The 22,362-nt window shown below is 40.6% G+C and overlaps 1 protein-coding gene across 1 annotated transcript in view; it reads left to right on the forward strand.

Moving 5' to 3' along the window:
• The first annotated feature begins 13,637 nt into the window (after positions 1-13,637).
• Positions 13,638-22,362, forward strand: part of IL1RAPL1 (interleukin 1 receptor accessory protein like 1) — a 1,403,208-nt gene continuing 1,394,483 nt past the window's right edge. The window contains exon 1 of the mRNA XM_051827650.2: positions 13,638-14,549. The gene's annotated coding sequence lies outside the window, so the exon portion shown is untranslated. The remainder of the gene's footprint in view (positions 14,550-22,362) is intronic.

Genomic DNA, 22,362 nt, shown 5'->3' on the forward strand with positions numbered 1-22,362 from the left:
AGCAATAACATATAATTGGTATGAACAGATAAAATAACATTAGAATTGGTTCCTCACATGGGCAACCTGAGAGTGAGCCTTTAAGTTCATGTACAAATAAGTGGGGTCAGTTTCTTGACTTCCTCCCCCTTACAATCTCCATGGTACTTTTCTTTTCTCTACCTTCAACCTTTTTGTTTGGCCAGAAACTTGGGGCTCTAATTATCAGCCCCTGGCACGCTCTACTGTGGACGACTGTGAGTAGATGCATGCTCTGCTTCACGTGGAGAGGAGGTAAGAGAGTGAAAAAATAACAAAACAATCCAGAAATACTCAAGAGGGTTTGTCCTACCCTCTTGGAACTCCAGCTCCATAGAACAGGGAAGGTTCTGGTTCCAGTAACAGCAGCTGCCACCTCCCGCATCCACACGGGATGGCCTGGGGCCTGGGGCACAAGGCAATGAAGAACTGAAAAGTAGGGGCTGATCGCAGCACTTCTCTGAGCATTAGCAGTGCCCTTGATCCAGAGCTTGAGGGCTCCTCCTGGAGCACTCTGCTCCACAGCGCTCATCTCCAGGCTTCTGCTTGTGTTGGTTTCTGGTTGGGAGGTATCAAGGGAGATAAAAGTAAACTCAGCACAAATTCTACTATCGTTTAAGTTCTGCTGCTCATTCCTGATGTACCTACGACAGGTTACTTTTCAGGGTTTTCCAATAGTTGCTTTATACATTCTGTCCAGGTTTCAAAGGTGTGCTCCACGAGGGAGGAAGAGTAAAGGATGCTTACTGCATATTATCCAGAATTATAATTGGTACTATTTTAGGAAGTTAAAACAATTGAGATTTCAAGTCTATATTCTTCTTTTTTTTTTTTTTTTTTTTTTTTTTTTGACAGGCAGAGTGGACAGTGAGAGAGAGAGACAGAGAGAAAGGTCTTCCTTTGCCGTTGGTTCACCCTCCAATGGCCGCTGCGGCCGGCGCACCGCGCTGATCCGATGGCAGGAGCCAGGAGCCAGGTGCTTTTCCTGGTCTCCCATGGGGTGCAGGGCCCAAACACCTGGGCCATCCTCCACTGCACTCCCTGGCCACAGCAGAGGGCTGGCCTGGAAGAGGGGCAACCAGGACAGAATCCGGCGCCCCGACCGGGACTAGAACCCGGTGTGCTGGCACTGCAAGACGGAGGATTAGCCTAGTGAGCCGCAGCGCCGGCTCAAAAGTCTAAATTCTTTAGGAATGACTGTACATGCAACAAAACTATATTTAAAAAGTCAATGAAAAAAAACACATGGGATTCGGGATGATCGTTTCTTTAATTGAAAGAAGGCAGATAGGTTGGTGGGCTATCACTCCACATATTGATACAGATAATTATCTATCGAGATGTCTGCTTCTGTTTGGCTTTCATGAGGTTATAAATGCGTTCTCATGCATTTATAACCTCATGAAAAGTAACTAAAATACACAAAAATGGGCCACACCTAGATCAATACAGAATATTAAGAATTGTGATCAAGACAATTTTGTATACCTGAGATAGAAAAAAGAATGAGAAAGAAGAAAAAGACTTTTTTTTCTTGCCTTTGAGAGCTTATAAATCAGGGTCATCTAAGCTCTGTTGTGGTAACTAACCAATGAACCTGCTATCTCTGAGGCTTTGTACAATGAAAGTTTGTTTCTTTTTTTTAAAAGATTTATTTACTTTTTTGAAAGAGTTACACAGAGAGAGAAGGAGAGGCGGAGACAGAGAGAGAAGAGGTCTTCCATCCACTGGTTCACTCCCCAATTGGCCACAACGGCTGGAGCTGCGCCGATCCGAAGCCAGGAGCCAGGAGCTTCTTCCTGGTCTCCCACGCGGGTGCAGGGTCCCAAGGACTTGGACCATCTTCTACTGCTTTCCCAGGCCATAGCAGAGAGCTGGATTGGAAGTAGAGTCTCGAACCGGCGCCCATAAGGGATGCTGGCGCTTGAGGCCAGGGCGTCAACCCACCGTTTCTTACGCACACAAAGCCCAGGCGGGCTGTACAGCTCTCCTTTTATCAAAGATTTAGGGACTAGTCTCTTTATCACGTGACTCTACCATCTTGAAAGCCTTTCCTTCCAGCCATAAATCTGTAGGTGGTCCCAGTGGAATTTGTGGTGTAGAATGTTTGTTCTCCCCCCACCCCCTGCAAAATGTTATCTTTAGCAACAAAGAGAGGTCTGCCCTCCTTCCTTTGAAATCTCCAGATTTACCTTAAGAACAGCAAGGGAGTGGTGAGCACAGCTTACTGTGAAAACAAATTAGGGATCCACCCTGTGATGGTTTTTTGTTTTATTGTGAGCAAGCCGGACAAGATAAAGAAATGTAAATCAGGTCTGTTGTTGGGGCTGTCCCACCTTGTTGATTGGCAATTTCATCCCCAAAATTGTACTTAAAAACCCCAGTGCCCTCCCCCGGGGGTGTCCTTTGGGTTTTCCTTCTCTTGCAGCCCCCCTCCATGCCACTCTGGCTGGAATGGAGGTCTTTGACTCTAATAAATCTTGCTTTTGAAAAAAAAAGAAAATAAGCATAAGAATAAAGAAATAGGGACAAAGACCTCTGCAGATTTTAGAGATCAGGTCTGGAAAATACATGCAGCATATCTGTCCACAGTCCATTTTCGATCAACCTAGACACAAAAGAACTAGGAAATACGGCATTTTTGAGTGCTTAAGAAACAAAGAAAAATACTTGGTGAACACAGAGCATTGTCTGTCTTGCAGATTTGTACAATGATGATATTCAATATTCAATTGTTAAATTACTGTCTACAATCTAGCAGCTAGTACCCACCATACCAGAGTCTCTTTCTAGCATATTATAATATTACTCTAATATTTGATAAATGTGTACACACAAATTGAGTATAGGTATCTATTTATTAAGCATCATCCATTATATTTCTCTGCTGTCCTATACAATTTACCAAAATTGTTGGTTTTTTTTTTCAGTGTAAAAATTAGTTCAGAAAACCATACTGGGATTTACATAATGTTAACACACCCTTCATCCTATAATACTTAGGTGTTTAAAAAGTTGAAATATTAACATTTTTGCCTTGAAAGCCATAGTTTCATTATGTTTCTTTTCATTCAACAGAAATGTAGTAATTCACTTAGTTCTCCTGATGGAAGAAGATCCACAAAGCAAAGACATGCTCAGAACCGAGAGTAATAGCCCCTGCTGGTGGAAACTGTGCTAGAGATTTTCGATAGATTGCTGCTAACTCTTCAGTTAACAACTTGACATATTAAGAATATCAAGACACTAAGGGCAACGTATGAGCCAAGTATAAACTTAATGATTTCAGCTAATGTAGCACAGAGATGTTAAGAGTGGCAGGTATTGTGCCAGGATTGTGGCACAGCAGGGTCAGCTGCTGCTTGTAACACTGGCATCCCAGATTGGAGCACTACTTGCTCTGCTTTCAATGTGGCTTCCTGCTGATGTACCTGGGAAAGCAGAGGGAATGTGACTCAAGGACTTGGGTCCCTGCCACCCATGTCGGAGACCTGCATGGAGTTCCTGGCACCAGGCTTCAACCTGGCACAGCCCTGGCTGTTGCAGCCATTTGAGGAGTACACCAGCAGATGGAAGATTTCTCTCTCTCTCTCTAACACATGAATTAAATAAATATATATATATATTTAAGATTTATTTTATTTATTTGAGAGAGTTACAGAGAGAGGTAGAAACATAAAGAAAGAGAGGTCTTCCATCTGCTGGTTCACTCCCCAAATGGCCACAATGACTATAGCTGCACCAATCCGAAGCCAGGAGCCAGGAGCTTCTCCTGGGTCTCCCACATGGGTGCAGGGGCCCAAGGACTTGGGCCATCTTCTACTGCTTTCCCAGGCCATAGCAGAGAGCTGGATAGGAAACGGGGCAGTGGGACTCAAATAAGCACCCATATGGGATGCCAGCACTGCAAGCTGCAGCTTTTAACCCATTGCACCACAGTGCCAGCCCTAAATATATTTTTTAAAAGAGTGATCGATAAGGGTGGTAATTAGGAGAGGGTACAATTTATGTCTTTGCCAGTGGGGACATTGAGCAAGTCTTGGTTTCCTCATCAGAACTGGACATTTCTTTTGAGGATTAAATGAATTAGCACACATGAAATTCCTTCAAAGGTACCTGGCACATAATATACACTGAATAAATGCTAGCTATTATCATTTAACATAAGACTTGAACAGGGGCCTGGCCTACCAGGTAAAAGCTGCCACCTGCAGTGCCAGCATACCATATGCGTGCCGGAGTTCCCGCTGCTCCACTTCTGATCCAGCTCTCTGCTATGGCCTAGGAAAGCAGTGGAAGATGGCCCAAGTCCTTGGGACCCTGCACCTGTGTGGGAGACCTGGAAGAAGCTCCTGGCTTTGGATTGGCATAGCTCTGGCCATTGCAGCCATCTGGGGAGTGAACCAGCAGATGGAAGATCTCTCTCTCCCTCTCTCACTCTGCCTCTGCATCTCAGTAACTCTGCCTTTCAGATAAATAAATCTTTAAAAAAAAATAATTGGGCAAAGCTTTGATTGACACCAAAAAGTCAGACATGATTATCTTAATTATTTCCTGAAAACAGGAAATAATTATTTTGACAGGTAGAGTTATAGACAGTGAGAGAGAGAGAGAGAAAGGTCTTCCCTCCCTCCATTGGTTCACTCCCCAAATGGTCACTACGGCCGGCGCTATGCCAATCCATAGCCAGGAGCCAGGTGCTTCCTCCTGGTCTCCCATGTGGGTGCAGGGCCCAAGCACTTGGGCCATCCTCCACTGCCCTCCCGGGCCACAGCAGAGAGCTGGACTGGAAGAGGAGCAGCCGGAACTAGATCCTGGTGCCCATATGGGATGCCGGCAGTGCTGCAGGCGGAGGATTAGCCAAGTAAGCCACAGCGCTGGCCCCTGAAAACAAATTTTAAAATCAACACAATCTATGCCTTTTCATGTCCATTTCACAATAAGATCTCCATGTTTTTATGTAAAATATTTGACTTTCACAAATACCTGCCTACAGCTTATTCTTTTATTGATTAGTTTATGTGATGTATCATTGATGTGGCAGTTAGATTTATTTTATTCTGATGTTAATCCACTTTTTTGTAAAATTTCCTTTGAAATATGAACTATATACACATTAAAAGCATACAGTACAACTTTTACATTATGAAGTTACCCTAGTTAAAAACACTAGAATCAAAACCACTCAGAAAGGGCGAGCATTTGGCTTACCTGTGATGATGTAGCTTAGAAAACATGCAACCCATCTAGGAGTGCCTAGTTCAAGTCCGGGGCTCCACCACAGATCCAACTAGCATATATCATGGGAAGCAGCAGGTGATGGCTCAAGTACTTGGGTCTTCATTGTTCAAGTAGGATATTGGGTTGGGTTCCAAGCTCCTGGCATTCCTAGTCATGCCAGGCATTGGGGAGTGAACCAGTACATGGATGACGACTCTCTCTCCCCAATCCCTTTTGCCTTCCCCCACCTTTCAGGTGAAGTAAAGATAAATAAAATTTATTTTTAAAAAACACTCAAACTATTACAGTCCTCAAAGATGTTTCCCTCTATTCACTACTCCCAGCAAGGATAACTACTATCTGTATGTCTCACAGAGTAATTTAAATTAGTTTTATTCTATCTATAAATGCAGAATTTGCTCTTTTGTGTCTCCTTTATTTTACTAAGCATTATGTGTGTGAAATTCAACAGTATTGTTGTGAATAGCTGTGGATTGTTGTTAGTTCTCAGGGACATATATATGGTAGCTCACATATAGATAGATGTCCCACCATTTATTCATGCATTCTGCTTATGAGCATTTATGTCGTTTGCAGTTTGGACTTTGACAAAGTTATTCTGTGCTTTCTAACACATAGTTTTCATGAACATATGTATATATTTTTGTTAAGGTATATACGCAAGAATAGTATTGCTGGTATCATAGGTTATACATGTATTTAGCTATAATATTCACTGCTGAAAATGTTTCCAAGCTTGTTGAAGCAATTTTTACTTTTCTCATGTGGAGATGTGAGTTCCAGTTGCTCTAATTCTTCACTCAAATTTTCTATTGTCCACTACTTCATTTTAAACCTTTTGATAAACATGTCTTGATGTTACATTGTGGCTTAAATTTACATTACCCTTAAATATAAAGAGGTCACTCACCCTTTCATGTGTTCCTTTGCCATTTGGTTATCTGCTTTTGTGATGTATGTAAAACAGACTAATTGGCAAATACATGCGTCACTATTATGTTTGCTATTATTATAATTAGCTGGTTACACAAAGCAGAGTCACTTGGATTGCACGAAACAAAATTAGACTGCTCCTGAGATGGTCTATCAGTAATACCCATGAGTTGTAGTCAGACAGGGCTGGTCCTATCCCAAAGCACCATGTTAAAACGAAAACAAAAGGCTATGTCACTTGAATATCTGGTTCCCTTCAACTCTGTAGCTACAACAAAAATGAAAATATCCTGGACTCTATTTATACCACTATATAAAAACAGTCTATGATAGAGAATGAAAACAAATTTTAAAATATTAAAGAAGATACACCTCTCTCAAACACATACTATATCCTAGGTACTCTGCTGAGGAGAACATCCACTGGAGCTTATTGCTATCATACCAGATGAGTTCCTCTGCCCACATGCATCATAAGGCTAAGGTCTTGAAGCCATGATCTTTTGCAGTTACAAGGTGCCCAAGTAGGGAGTCATGAGTAAAGCTGAAATCTGACTCCCTATCAAGGGTCTAGGGAGTTTTGTAGATTAGATAGAAGGGGCCTGTTTTGCAGAGACAGTGGTGAGGCAAGTTCTGATTGAAAGGGCTTAAAATTAGGCCAGCGTGGTAAGACAGACTTTCAGTTCCGGATTTCCGTGTTCAAAGGCCCTCTCTCTTCTGATCAGGCTCTGGTGTATTTAAGTTCTGGTGATGCCCTAGTTCCTTTGGTTCTGCAACCTACATTTTCTTTCTTGCCCAGGTTCTCTGACATGCTGTTCTCTGCTCTGGGTTCCCTCTGTGCATGCGTGACCATGCCCTAAAAAGCAAGGACTTAAATAATATAATCAGACCCATCATTAAAGTAGAAGGTGGAGGAACTTTCAGGAAAAGAATGGGGAAACATAATGAGGTTTTTGAGTTCAGGATACTGGGGGACACCTGGCATTATCCTATGAACTTTGTTTTTTTACAGATCATTGAGACTCAAAGGTGGAATTTTCTTGAACCATGTAGTGATAAGCCAGGATTCAATGAGGTCTTATATCAGATATCTCCATTGTGTCCTCAATTTATCTTGTTAAAGAAAAGGCTGACAGGCAATATGGCTGAGTCATGCCAGAGAACTCCTACCACTTCCTAACTGTGTGAGCTTAAATAATTATGTCATTTGGCCAAGTGAGACTCAATTCCCTCTGTCTAAAATAAAGAGATAACTCAAGGCTGTCTCTAGAGCCCCCTTCAAAAATGGATTCTATGATTTTTTTTTTTAACACGTTTGACTTCTACCAGAACCAATGCTATTCCTTTTTCGGTATAAAAAAATTGGCCTACTTAGATATTGCTATTTATTGTTAGTCTTCACTTATTTTGTGATTTTTATTTTGGTCATCACTCAAGGTCGCTGAAATAACATAATCGGTGTTCAGACATCCCGGATTCTTTTAGGCTCAATTCACGTCTTTCTCACAGAACTTATCACATTGCATATCACATGCGCTGTTTCTGTTTCTCCACTACTAGAAGCAAGCTCCTTCAGGACACGTGCCTTATCCATTCCTAGAGCCCTAACACCTAGCACTCTCTAGCGCATAGTATGTAGTTGATAAATGATAGACAAACGGACGAATATATTAGTGTCTGCAATTACACTGACTGGCTACTGGAGAGCCAGAGATAGGAGCACTATGCATATTCCTCATTCTGCCGGATCTTCCTTTCCCACAAAGCAAGTAAGGCTGTGATTAAAGGCGTAGTTGCAGTCCCGGTTTGATCCCACAGGACAGCCTGGAGTGCAAATTAGACCACAGTTTCCCCCAATTATCATACAAAGAGAGATGGTTTTATATACTCCTACATCAGGTGGAGAAGGGTGCCAAACTTGCGGCACTTCCTGCTTGTATAAGAGGCAAGACAGGCAGCTCCAGTAGCCCAAGAACATTGTGAGCAAGGCCTGGATGCTGGTCACAGAGGAGGGCGATGGCTGTGGGCATCTGCAGCTAGAGTCTGGGCCAGTGAGTCTGGGCTGAACTTTAACTATAACATTCTCTCCCCACTTTCCTCTTCTATTTGCGATTGAAAAATATCATTAATCTAGTTCATTTAGGAGTCACTGACACTTTATTTCATATTTTATACACTGAAACATCAGCTCACACTGTTCTCTTCCTTCACCGAAGTATTTTAGATACCTTAATTACCATGAAGTGCCCTAAATCATTTCAGAGGAAGCAATCTCCCATATATTTACGTCAATACCATCTCATCTGATTTCCCAAACCCAGAGACTTCTGCCCTACTGTCCCCCAAAAACATTCAATGCAGGAAATGGTATCATTATTTATTATTTTTCCTGCCCCAACCATAATAAATGCAGCTCTTTTTTTGTACATACAATTTGAAGCGGAGTATTGCCAAAAGTCATGTGTCCTGGGGCCAGCACCGTGGCTCACTTGGTTAATCACCTGCCTGCGGCACCAGCACCCTGGGTTCTAGTCCCAGTTGGGGCACTGGATTCTGTCCCGGTTGCTCCTCTTCCATTCCAGCTCTCTGCTGTGACCCAGGAGGGCAGTGGAGGATGGCCCAGGTGCTTGGGCCCCTGCACCTGCATGGAAGACCAGGAAGAAGCACTTGGCTCCTGGCTTAGGGCCGGCGCCGGCCTTAGTGGCCATTTGGGGGATGAACCAACGAAGGAAGACTTCTCTCTCTGTCTCTATCTCTCACTGTCTGACTTTATCTGTCAAATAAAAAAAAAAAAAAGTCATGTGTCCTGAATAACATGCAGCCAGATAGAAACACTGACAAAAATATCAAGTAGTCTATTTCCGTTGAACTACATGTGGACATCAGAAATGCACCAGGGAATGAGGCTTTTAGTTCCCTGGTTCTGGTCAGATTTCAATAAAATGTAAGCTTTTGGAGAGCAGGATCTTGACTAAATACAGCCATAGAAATGTCCTCCATACCTTCACTCCTGCTCAGCAAATACTGGGTTTTTGGTGCCCATTTCCTGAATCAATGATAATTCTAATACTTACCCACCTGAAATATTATTCTGTAGTTTTATTTAAACTGGTTGTCAGCGTGGAATGACTTCTGCATTCTCTCTTGGAAGTGGGTGAATTTCCATGGTGAGCAATTCCTCTATATACAGTTTGCAAATCATTTTGGGAACCTTCCAAATGAAAGGCACTGTATAAATATACCCTCCCACTAGCAGCCAGCCGGCTTTCCACGGGGATGCATTTGCATCGCTTATGTACATAGTGTTTCATTTGGGGCATTGCTTTTATTTTTATGACCATAAAAGAAATATTCACAGTATGAACAATAACGTAAACTGCATTCAAGAAGATATATATTTGTATATTTTTATGATTCAAAACTTAGAAATCTGAAAGAAAAGCAGGCATGGCATTTTTCTTCCCTGTTGCCGTTTGCTTTTTCATAGCATTCTTTATTATTCCTGAACTTTATGGTGGAGTTCTGCCGAAATGCTCAAGTCTTTGTCTATACCTCATTTGAGAATGTGTGGTTGTGAGTTCAAATGAATGTTGCTGGCAAAAGGCCTGAAAACGAAGGGTACTTGATTTTGCATTTATTCATGTCTGTAATAATAGTTTGCTTTAGCACCGCCTTTTTATGGATGGAGGCCTTTTTAAGGAGAAAAAGAAAAAAGGAAGCAACCTCAGGTATAAAATGCCTTCTAAGTAACTTAGCATAATAATGGAGACATTCACAGATGGAAGAGACTTTGAAGAGACATATTTCAGTTGTCATAACAAAAACAGGGCTGATTTCAAGAGCATTCCTGGGGAGCTAAACGTTAAATTCATATCACGCAGAAAAGATTTAATGAACTTTGAAATAAACTGCCAACAGAGTTAAATCAAAACTTCAGTACATTGTGTATTATCCACATAGAATAATCTGCAAACAAAAAAAATTAAGTAGATTATAACTTGTGAAGTTTCATGTTTCCATAATTAACTAATTTAAAACTGAACCAAACACCTCATTCCAAACATGTTTTGTAGTCTCAAAGAATATCATTAAAAAGAGTAGCTACTCTGAATATTCAGAATAATTTTGTGTAGCAAAACACCTAAAAAGGTAGATTAAATAAAACTCTAGTTCATTTTACTGAGGAATGATGTGAAATGTGACAAATTAAATTAAGGCTACAAACAGTTAAAGGCAAAATCCATAAAAATTTGAGTTCATTTCCTGTGTTCACAATTCTTTTTGATAAATACCACATTCCTCACTTTTTATTACTAAGGCAATGAAAGTGAATTTGAAACTTTAGCTATAGGATAGTAACGTTAGGAAACAGCTCACTCAGGTTATTGTGTGGTTTGTGAAGTAGAGGTAATGTATTCTCCATCTCCCCAGTCAGAATATTACTGTCACTAAGCTCTGATTTCATACTCCTAGTAATACCAACTTTGTTTCATTAAAATGAATTTCCAATGTAAAATATCTTGACACTCTTCTTTTTTCATTACCAGAAAATAAAACAGCAGTTTCTTCAATTGAGAAAAGCTAGAAGCATGGAATTGATCTGCAGCTAGCTTTTACTACAAACCCCATAATGCTTTGCATATGGCCTACAATTCCCATATTGCAGCACCAAACTTACTGTTAACCATCCTGTTACTGGCAAAGGAAAAGAATAGAGCATTTGAGAACTATGTAACATGCAAGGAGTCTATTTGAGTAGTAAATTGTTAATTTTTTTTTCAGTATTTTGAGATTTGCTTGCCTTTTTCTTGTACTTAGAGAAAAAATCATATTTGTAGATATGTACTCTATTGCCTCATCCTGGACATAGTGTCACAAATTCTCAAGCAACGTGTCAAAGTATATTCTTCCCATGTCAGAGTCTTAATTTTATACCCATCATTGAATCATATGGTTTTTTACCTCCCTTTCGAGGGAGGTCAGTTTTGCACAGATTCTAGAACAAAATCACAATACATTGTTTAATGCTCTCAACATCTGCAAAAGAGAATTGGGTGAAGTAATTAAAATTCTTAATTAGATGCACCTTGCAGCTGCTGTTAGTCTTAATTGGCAATAATGCAGCTACATTTCGTTCTGACACATATCTTCAGAAGAGTTAGAGAGAGAACTGAAGGGAGGGAGGCAAGAGGAAAATGTTCCCACACAGTTCAAGACAGTTCGCACAAAGAGGATCCCATGGCAACAAACAGCGAGGCCCACAGTTGGCTCGGTAGAATCCAGGAATAGACAATGCTTCACCTCAGATTCAAATAAACACTTCCCTTCCCAAATCTGAAGAGAGAGTGTTTTAAATCGTCTTTTGCCACAGGATTGAAATGGCCGAATGGTCACTTGGGTCTTTAAGACACTTTCCAGTGCTTCTTGCTGCTCTCTGTAGCTCATGGCCTGTAATTCTAACTCACGCTCTGTGTAGAATTAGAGACTGACTTGGAGAAGCATTGCAACTCCAGGACTTGATGTCTGCGCCGTATGGGTCTGGACCACACCTGGGCCGCTGGCTCATTTCAATCAGTCATTTTACAAATAAGGAAACTGAGGCCAAGGGAAAGGAAAGGGATTCCCTTGAGTCATGGTGGCTGCTTGAGAGTAGAAAGTAGACTCGAATTAGGATTTGAGCCTGGAGTCCACCACTTTCACTTCTCAACTTTGCTGGAAACAATTGCATTTGCTAATTGTGCTCCCTCCCAGTCTGTGTGAGGTGGAATCCTTTGCTTAGAGGACCGTGAGAGCAAGTGTAGAAAAAACAGATCACTCGCTGTAAGAGGAGGGACTATATTTCTTCCTCACCTCTGGTCTTCAGAGTACTCTGGATTACAGCACTTAGGCAGGGAATATGGAGCAGAGACCCGCTAGCACACACGAGGTTACGCTGGTGCGTTGCCTTCAGAGAACCCACATAAGATTTGCCTACACACTTTAACCCCTGCTTCCCTCCCCTTGGGTTGGAAAATTCAATTTACCGCTCCTTCCTTCAAAATGCAGATTCACTTTCCCTTCTGGCCTCCCAGTAGTCCTCCAGTCTCACCTGCGCCCTGATTTCCTTAAGCTCACGTGTGCCCGAACTGTTGCAAACATTTCCTCTAACTTGTGTTTTACTCTCCAAATTAAATGAAGATACAGTTCTCCAGGGCCAAGGCTGCTTTACCTATTTATCGTTCTATTTTTGGTTTATCCTGTTAAACCTTCCATTACAAAAGCTTGTGGAACGCATTGTAGAGCGCTTTTAGCTTTTCAAGAGAGGGAGCTACAGGGGGTTTATGGGAACCGGGGTGGAGGAGGAGAAGGGGTGGGGACTGGCGGAGAGGTGCTACTCTGTCCTTTATGCGACCTGCCTACCCTGCTGTCAGACCCTCACACTGTGGCTGCAGTGTAACTATGAACACTCCCCCAGGGTCTAGCTAGGCCAATGGCATGATTATGGTCCAGGAGCCAGCTTAGTAGAAACTGCAGACTCTCCGGCCTCGCCCCAGACCCGCAGAATCGGAATCCCCCCTTTCACAAGACTTAGGGGGTGATCTGCATACATTTAAGTTTGAGAAGCACGCAATCACCTGCGAGCACCACGCTCTCCCGAGGGAAAAGAGCCAGGCCCTCAAACTGAACAATTACCTTCATTTATTTACCAGTCCCCACTTTGTTGCTTTCCTCACCACAGAAACCCGCAGGCAACTCAAGTAGGGAGCTCTATGGAACGGTGACAGGAAGGAGGATCCTCTTCAGTTCCCTCCTCTCTGCTCCTCCTCCTCCCCCTCTCCCTCGCCTCCCCCTCCTCCCCTCCCCCTTTTCCCGAACCCCACTCACTTCGGGATGATTTTGCCTCCTAAACTGAAACTGGTGGAGGCACTCTGCCTGGAGGACTCCCAGTTTACATACCAATACAGACTGAAGCGCTTTGCCAAACTGTCCTTTAGAAACAATTGTCACCTTGCCACCTGCCGTTTGGAGCAGCCCTGAACCCTCCTCCAGTTTGAAATTCATCAGACAGAGAGAGAGAGAGACAGAGAGAGAGAGATCGCGCTCAATAATAAATCGACTTCAAAGAGAAGAGATGAAAAGGAGGTTATTATGAGTGTATCAGCCTAGGCATCGCTCTCCACCTTTCTGCTTCCTGGAGAAATGGAACCGCATTTCTAAGGTGGCCAACGCAAGACTAGGTAAGCATCCAAATCTGCCGTCCACTTTTGCCCGGAAGGACAGATTCCCGTTATTTGGGGCCTCCCGGAGTCGTTCCCAAAAGATTCCCAGGCTACCCTCCTTCCTCTCCGGTCTTCCAAAAACTAAAACTCGCAAAGCGGTGGCTGTCTGTGGATTGGCTAGTACTAAAATATCCATTGGGTGGCAGTAATACTATCCTCTTTATGACTTGCAGCAAACCAGAGAATGCATTCAATCAAATGAACCGATCTTGTAGAAACACTGGAATCATTTATGCATTGCAGTTTCTCTTTCTTGTTTTCGCTCCTTCTTTCCTGGGATATTTTGAGTGGATCGTGGCTATTAATCAAGATCTCGTGCTGTTCGTGGTTTGCTTGTCGTTTTCGCTCAGGATTAGCATCATTCAAGACAAACGCAAAGCTGCTTCCCCACCCCACACACACTCTTTTTTGAAAAATCATTTTTGGGGGCTGCTGAAGAGAGCTAGGACCCAGGAGACACCTTCCCAAACAGCAGGGGTTGTGTGCTTTCACATAGCAGTACTGTACAAGGAAAACCCCGTCGGATCTGTTATTGCGGGATACTTGTGAAATATACATAGGATTCTTTCTTATGGCTGCATCCCGGATCTGGAAATTTTACTTGGGGAACAGGAGGATTTGAAAAGCTACATGTATCCAGAAGATTTGCAAGCAAGACTCCAATTCTTGTCATAGAGCTCACAGACTTCCTCACTTATCGGCCTTTTTTCTTCCTTGTGTTTTAAAAATTATTATTTCCTCCCTCTTTTCTGCTCCCTCCTCTCCCAGTCTCTCCTTTTCTTTCTGCCTCTTCTTTTTCCTCCTTGTCTTTTTTTCCCCCTGCTCTGCACCTGGATTCTATCTTCACCAAACAATCGGGCACTTTGAGAACTAACTGGAGACAGACAGTCTGTAGGAAAGATCTGTATGGAATTATCTGCTTTTATGGTGAACTTGGCATTTGTGAATGGGTATCTTGTTCACGATATTAATTGCTAGCAAAGACAAGAAAAAGAACACAGGAGTAAAACGTGGATTTTTCTGAATACGCATTGTGATGACCAGCAATTACCTTACCGACTGATATCCAGAGGAGAATAATTCGGAAGACTCTTGTGGGTAAGGTCATTTTATACATGCAAACCCATCAGTGGCACGAGCAAACTTGGGCATTTGTGATGGGAATGGGTGACTTGGAGATTGCTGCATCGCGGTGATGGCTGTGATGTGGCCAGTTATTGGCACTGAATGGAATAACTGCAGTTGGGTGTGTTGGTGTGTGTGCGTGTGCGTGTGTGTATGTATGTGTGCCTGTAGTTTGAGTGTAATGGAAAATAAATCATAGCATCGCTTACCCCCCCCCAATTATTTTGATATAGAAGAGTGTCTTAAATTAATTCCGGTAGACACTCTTTGTTTGGAGGCAATATTTGTGGCTCCTGCGTTCTGGAAGGGGTAGCAGCAGGAAAGGGAACACTTAGTGAAGAGCCCTATTTAAAATGAAACGAGCTACTCTTTATTCATTAAAAGAAATATGTTTTCAACTCAGTGCAGCATTCTGCTGCATTTCACAGCCGCAATGGGACCGGGGACATCCCACTTGTCAAGTTCTTAAACTTTAAGGTGATAATCATTGTTAATTGTTCTCAAGGATGTGGTTATTGGAGATTATTAGGTGCCGTGGAATACTTTTTTTGTAATCTATTGAATTATCACTCAGAGTAAAAAAAAAAAAAGGAAAAAGCTGAACATGATGACCAAAATACAGGGGAGTGGGACAATATTATCTTAAATATCACCATAGTGTTTTCTTTCTCAAGTTTAATTGCCCAATAATATAATTATTTACCTAATACCCTAAAGAGCTGGAGCTGCGACCCACGTGCAGAGGAGTCGAAGGTTGGGAGCAGGGACCATCGTTTTCTTGCAATGCAGCCAGCTTGGGAAATGCAGGCAATTAAACACTTCCCTTAACCTTAACTTGGAGATGTGTCCTATCCGCTCCATCTATTTTCCCTTTTCATAAAAAGTTAGAGACTAGAGCACCAAGGATGCTTAAAGCATATTCTGCCTGGGAAATGGGATAAAAAAATCGATATTGATGACGTGGTTCAGTGCACTGTACTGCAATGCTAAAGTCCCATATTCAGTACCTATGATGAGAGAATGGAGCATTTACATGTGTTATAAATCTCACCTGGTAGATTGATCAAGAGGGGAGGGGACAAGATAATGTGGATATGTAGGAAGATGGATGGAAGTCGTGCATAATCGGTGATTATGTAACTTCATTACATCAGCGAGCTTCAGTCAACGATACTGAGATGAAATGATTGTATAGAGAGAGGCTCCATCACCCTGTTAACTTTTGAAGGCTTGTAAAAGCCAGGAGAGGAGGAGGGCAGACAGAGATTAGCTCCAAGGGTCCTGTAAACCTTGATCTCTGTGGCGAATTTAGCATGAGTTTTCTCATAGTGAGTTTCTGAGGGACAGCAGATCATGTAAGCTTTAGGGCTGGACGGAAGCAATTTTAGCCACACCCGCGGAGAGTCAAAATGAGTCCGCAATGTTTCACAAGTGCCCCATTGAAATAACTGGGGCTGATGATCCCAGTCAAGGTCACGGGGCTTTACCCTATGATTGAAGTATGTGACCCCAACTGAGTGGAAAGTTAAATCCATTGAAATGAAGACTGTGAACAGAATGACCATTTAGGGTCCTCCCTTGCATTTTTCCTGGTACAGCTTGATGCAGATTTCAGTCTGGTGGTTCCCTCATAAGAATGATGATTGCTTCCACGGTGTGTCAGAATTGAGTGGTTTGCGCCTCTGTCTTTGCCATGACAACCTCTTTTTGGGCCATTTAAACCCTCTGGAAAAGGAGAAGTAAAAATCTGCAGAGGTAACAATATCCTGCTCCATTTTTTAAAAATGGCATTGGGCTTATTACTAATACAAATCCCAAAAACAAAGAGCAGTCCGTTTGCAAGTTTTCCCTAATGAATGGCTTAAAAGACATGTTGCAGCTACCCCAGACTTTTAGCATGAGACGAGATCAGTGTAGTGTGCTCACTGTACAGAGGAGGGAATGCTGCAGGATAAAATTCCATTTTCCCCTCATGTTTTATTTGGAGCTGTGATTAAAAAAAAAAAAAGAAAGAAAACACACATCAGCTCCTTTTGGCTTTCTATTGTTTTAGGGTCTATTTTTCCATTCACCCATTATATAGCCCCCAAAATAAAACTGCTGAAAACTTAACTCTTTTCAATTGAATCATCTTATCATCTAGTTGTGCTGTTTCCTATTTCCCTTTACAATTATTTTACACAGAAGACTAGCTGACTTTTCTGTCAGGGAGACGAGATGATTCCTTCTGTTTTGCCTCTGTTTCTCATATTCCATTTCCTAGTATTCCTATGGAGTCAGATGTAGAATCTAGCCACTCACTAAGTAACTTTGAAAAGATTTGCTTACCCCAAATGAGAATGGTGAGATTGTGGGATGCAATTTCGAGGTCAGGTATTGGAGGTGACTTTATTTCTGCGGGATATGCCCCAACATTGAAATATTGTGCCAGTGGATTTGGAGGTTGGTGTTCATATTGTGTAGGAAATTGAATGTGAAGTTAACTCCTGATTCCTTCCTTCAGGGGTCAGGGTAACACTACAGCTGCTTCCAGGCTGTTAGTCTACAACTGTGTGCAGAAATACAGTCTGCAATGATTTTTCCTGTAACCCTTATTTGAATATTTTATAAATGACTTCCTCAGTTGTGTTCTGAGTTCCCCACATATGTTACCAAGCAAGGCATATTCGGGAGGTTTTCTAAGCTCAGTAGCAGATGGAAATGCTACCAGAAATGTAAAGGAGTCTATACAAAAAGACACTGGCAGTGACACACATGTACACATGCAGGAGCTGTCCTTTTACTTCAAACTGCATAGACTCACATGAGGAAAGATAGTTTCAATCATTTTAATGGCACTTTATAACCTGTTACTTTCTTTAGGAAGAGGATTATGTAAGCAAGGCAGGTTATGGCATTATTTCTAAAGTACCCTACAAATCAATAAGAAAAGGCTTTGCTTAACAGGAAAGCATTTGAACATGAAGGCAGTGAGTACTTTAAGGTATAATATGTATTCGTCCACTTGATTGCTGTTTTGTCAGCCCAGGTTATGTACTTAGATTAGAAAATACTTGAGAAGAAAAAGAAGAAATAGCATTTCTGAGTATGGAAGCCACTAATTTTGTTTCCTATTGGTTCAGACAAGTCAGTAAATTTAGCAGATAAGTAATTACAGTATTTCTAAAACTAGAGGCAATGGAATTTTTATTATGTTCACAATGTACATGAACAAAATCAGTGTTATTTTTAAAAATGACTTATCAACAAAACATTTTTGAGGACAACTAAACTTTGAAGATTAACTCAATATTTGCATTTCAGAATCTTAATCTGACCCAAACTGCACTTTAATACATCCCAAGCCCTTCAGTTTGGGATAGACTTTGTTTTACAACAGATAAGATCTTTGATATTTGTCAAATCTGGGATCCCTTAATGCACACTACTCTATAATTTGTGACAACCAAAGAAATGTTTATTGGTAAGATTTAAAAGTATCAAGTTTATTGGTGAAGCTCAAATTATGAAGCAGAATTCTAATGGCTCAATTTGCGTGGCTATAGATAAGGTTGTATCAGCATTTTTATTGTGAAATTTCAATGCTGTTTCCCTTAGTTGTGTCAGGAGTTTCTCAGAGGCAGGATGCAGCTCTCTGAGGCATCAAGGCACTGTTGAATTCTGGAAGAAGTCAGAGGGCCTGAGTTGTACTCCAGGCTCTGTTGCTTACTGGTCTTGTGACCTCTGCCATCAGACTAGACCTCTCAATGTTCAGAGAATCACTTAAAAAGTAGCATAGTTCTAGATGTTGCTCTGAAGAAAGGAGATAATGCGTATCTAAGTGCGTACCCCCATGCTATGCCTTAGAAATAATTGGAATTATTATTAAAGATTCCCCTAAGTCTTAGGAATTTAGCAGTGCATTTTTTTCCTCATGCTCTTTTTGTAAATGTTTATAGGCACTTTCTAGCATCAATTACAGTGCACTGGTAGATAATGTCGTTCAGTGATTAAGCAACACAGACAAATTAAAAGCTATGGCTGCTAACTTTTACTCAGTACTCAGTTATTTTCAGGAGTTCTCATATGGGAATATGGTTGTCTTAAGTAATTAAAAACATTGTTGCTTTTGAATAAGATTCAAAGAGTGAGAACTAAGGGTTTTATGTGTGTGTTTTAAGCTGATTGCTTTTGAAAAAAATGCTTAGAAGTTTCTGTTTCTGGTATCTAGAACAAACAAACAATGTATGCAAACAAACTTGATGCTGCCACTTGAATTGGGTCCACTGACCAGAAAGCTACTCTCAACTACCACTTTTTAAACAAATGCATAAAGAGTTTGAATATCAAGTGTAATAAAGGAAATGAAAATATAAAGGTTCCAGTTGTGTTTGCAATTTTCTACTTGCAATAATTACTAACATTCTTTAGGGGGAGGCAATCCCCCACATGTCACCACTAAAATTGTATTTCTTTAATGTTCTTTGATCTTAACATAAATATATTTATATATATGAGAAGGGGACAGTTAGTGATGTGAGCTTTCATTTATGTTGTTAAGTGACTGGATAATCAGATTACAAAGAACATTTTTAATATATTAGTGAAGATAGAATTGAAGAGTTGAAAATTAACCCTGTAAAACAGGTAAATATACATGGACTTAAAATAAAGAACATTGATGTTATAGAACAATCTCTTCTACCTAACTTTCCAGTGTCTTGATTTTTAAGGTAAGGATTCCAGATATTTCTTTGTTTCAAATGAATTTGATAACTCATGCAAACATTTTCCTGATTTCCTATATTGAAAAAAATGCATGTTCTCAGACTTAGGGAAATATTTTCGATTTACTCTAGCAGTTTTACAAAGGAATGTTATAGGAATGTAGACAGAGTTGTTTGTTTGATAAAGTATGCTAATCAACTTACAAATATGCTTTTAATTTTCACCCAGAGAATGCCACCCTGGAGTGTCTTCCAGTGTATCTTGCGTTCTGTTACAAGCCAACCACCATGCTCAATGGACACACCCTTGCTACTTACCTTGACCGTTGTCTTACAATGAAAGATCATCAGTTGGCAGGTTTTTTTGGTCCCCTTGTGTAAAAACCATATTCAGGTGCCAAAAGTCTAAGACTCCTAAGGCTTTTAGCTACAGAAAAGAGGTGAATGAGTGGCCTGATGTTGCCTTCCTATCATGGGATCTGAAATTGCCAAGCAGTGAACTGTGGAGAGAGCACAGCACTTTCATATTTGACTTCTTCAAATTTGCTTTTTCCTGTTTCCATTTTACAACCCTAACTATCATCTTTTCCAAGACAAGCAATTCAAATTTCTTGTTGTAGTTACCGTGCTCATACACATAAAATAAATGGCACTAAATTAGCTATTTTTCTTCCTGCAGGAGTTACATGTCTAAGAATATAAGTTTAAGGGTAAAATTAGAATGTATTTTAATACTAAATCAAGATATTGTGGGTGAAGTTTGGACTCACTTTAAAAGTGAAATGGATTATGATCATATAATTATAGACTATCACTCTTACCATATACTTATTAACTTTTACCTTATGTGAATTATAATAAATCAGCATATAAATAATTATGAAATTATTCATAGTGTCTTGTCTTCTCATGGCCTTGTTAAAGTAAGTTGATTGGTAGGTTCTTGCCTTATCAACATTTCCATGTGATACAGCTATGACTTAGTACAGTGATAGTCATCATTTTCTGGTGTAAAGTTCCTCTTTTGATGTTAAAAAGAAATTTGGAAAGCCACTTATTCATAGTTACACCTTCATGTTTGAGAAAATGCATAACAACAATTAACTTTTATAATTCAAAAATCAATATAATAACTTTAAAAGCTGATTCATGTATAGGTACAACAGCACTTATGTATGTCTTTGAAATGCATCATTTCATCTACGTGCCTAGAAAATGTGGTGTTTATGTAGATTCTAGATGCTTTGGAGTAACTCCTACAGTCCCACTAAATTCAAGGCCCATATGTCTGGCGCCAAAATACTGAACATTGCAGATGCACATGAATTGCACTTATCTTACATGGAAAGGTAAAGGCAGATGCATATGGTGCTGGTTTGTTCATCAAAGGAGTTGGAGTTTTGGATACATAGATTTGGAGCATATGATTTTCTATGAACATATATTTAAAGTTCCAACATATATAAACTCCCATTCAAATTTTAGGAGTCAACAGTTATAACTTAAAATCACTCGATATTACAACATAATAGCTCTTTAAAAATAAAGTAAGCATCGTTTTTATTGTAGTCAGAATAAAAATGAATTATCATAAACATAGTCAGGAGTGAGTTTGGTGGCCTCATAAAAATCTACTGGAATTTATGTACAGCGTAGGAGTAAAAGCTGCCTCATTTTGCCACAACCAGGAAATGGTGAACTGGGGAAATTAAGTTTCTAAGATCTTACAGTTCATTGGCTCTGCTGCAAAACACAATTCCCATTTCTTGATATGATATATGCCCTCAGCTGGGTATTTTAGTTACATAGCAATATGTCCTGGCATACAGTATTCTTTTCTAGTAGTTCAGTTTAAGAAAGTCATTGTTCTTATTGAGGCTAATTTTAGCACATCTAATCCTTTGGCCTCTAGGTGACTTTGTTGACTTGTGATCATTCATTTGACACCTCCCCAGGATCTGTCGACTTTATTTTTCCTCTATGCACACTGTGCCATTCTTGACCTCATTTCATTTCTGGAGACACAATAAAAATGAGAGTTGGGAAAATAGGTCACTGTTGGACCTTTTTCTTCTCTGTCCTTTTTCCTGTTAGCTTTGGATCTCCCCACCTGCAGAGAACTGTTTTCTCTGGAACCCCTCCCTTTTCCTGATTTTTCCTGAAAATCCCACTCTGGAAATCCCTGGCCATTTAGGACCGCCATCATTGTCTCAGTGTTGAATGTTGCCTTCTTGTTTCCAAGGCATTCCACTAGGGGGCCATATCAAAATATTTTTTAGTCACATTTTAATTCACTTTGAAGACAAAGAATTTCATATTTCTTCATCATTGGGGCCACTCAGCTTATATAGACATAATGAACTGATTTTGAAATAATGAAGACAGGCATATTTTATCAGTTGGCCAAGCTATAATCACACAGCTACTAAGTGAATGAGACACAGTTGAAATAGGTATGTATGCAAGTATGTGTGTGTATGTTTATATATATATATATATATATATATGTAGGGAGAGAGAGAGATACATATGTACACATATCTCCATATACTTTGTGGGCTAAATGAATAATGTACCTATACACACATGATTTTTTTTTCAAGATGTATGAATTTATAATGTGCTGAAAGGAAAAGTTTGGAATAGTGGGCTTCATTCCTTTGTATTGTAAAAGTAACATTTTAGAAAATAGGCCATTAATTTTTTTCTAACTCAGAAAAATGGCTTCAGTGGATTGAATTTTATATGATAAAGTGAAGAAAGGGCTGTAGGTGTATTCAGTTTGGATTTTAAAAAATATTTATTTTCATATACATGGAAGGCAGAGCAAGAGCAGGCAAGAGAGAGGGTGATCTTCTACCTACTGGTTCGCTCCCCGAATGTCTGTAACAACCAAGACTGGGCCAGGCAGAAACCAGGAGCCTAGAGCTCCATCTAGGTCTCCTGAGGAGGTGGCAGGGGCTCAATCACTTGAGCCACCGTCTACTGCCTCACAGACACTCCAGTACTGGATGTATGTCACCCATGGTGACTTAATCCGCTAGACCATAACACTTGCCCCTTAGGTTAGATGGCTGTTA

This window comes from Oryctolagus cuniculus, chromosome X (assembly GCF_964237555.1).
Source record: "Oryctolagus cuniculus chromosome X, mOryCun1.1, whole genome shotgun sequence".
Classification (NCBI taxonomy): domain Eukaryota; kingdom Metazoa; phylum Chordata; class Mammalia; order Lagomorpha; family Leporidae; genus Oryctolagus; species Oryctolagus cuniculus.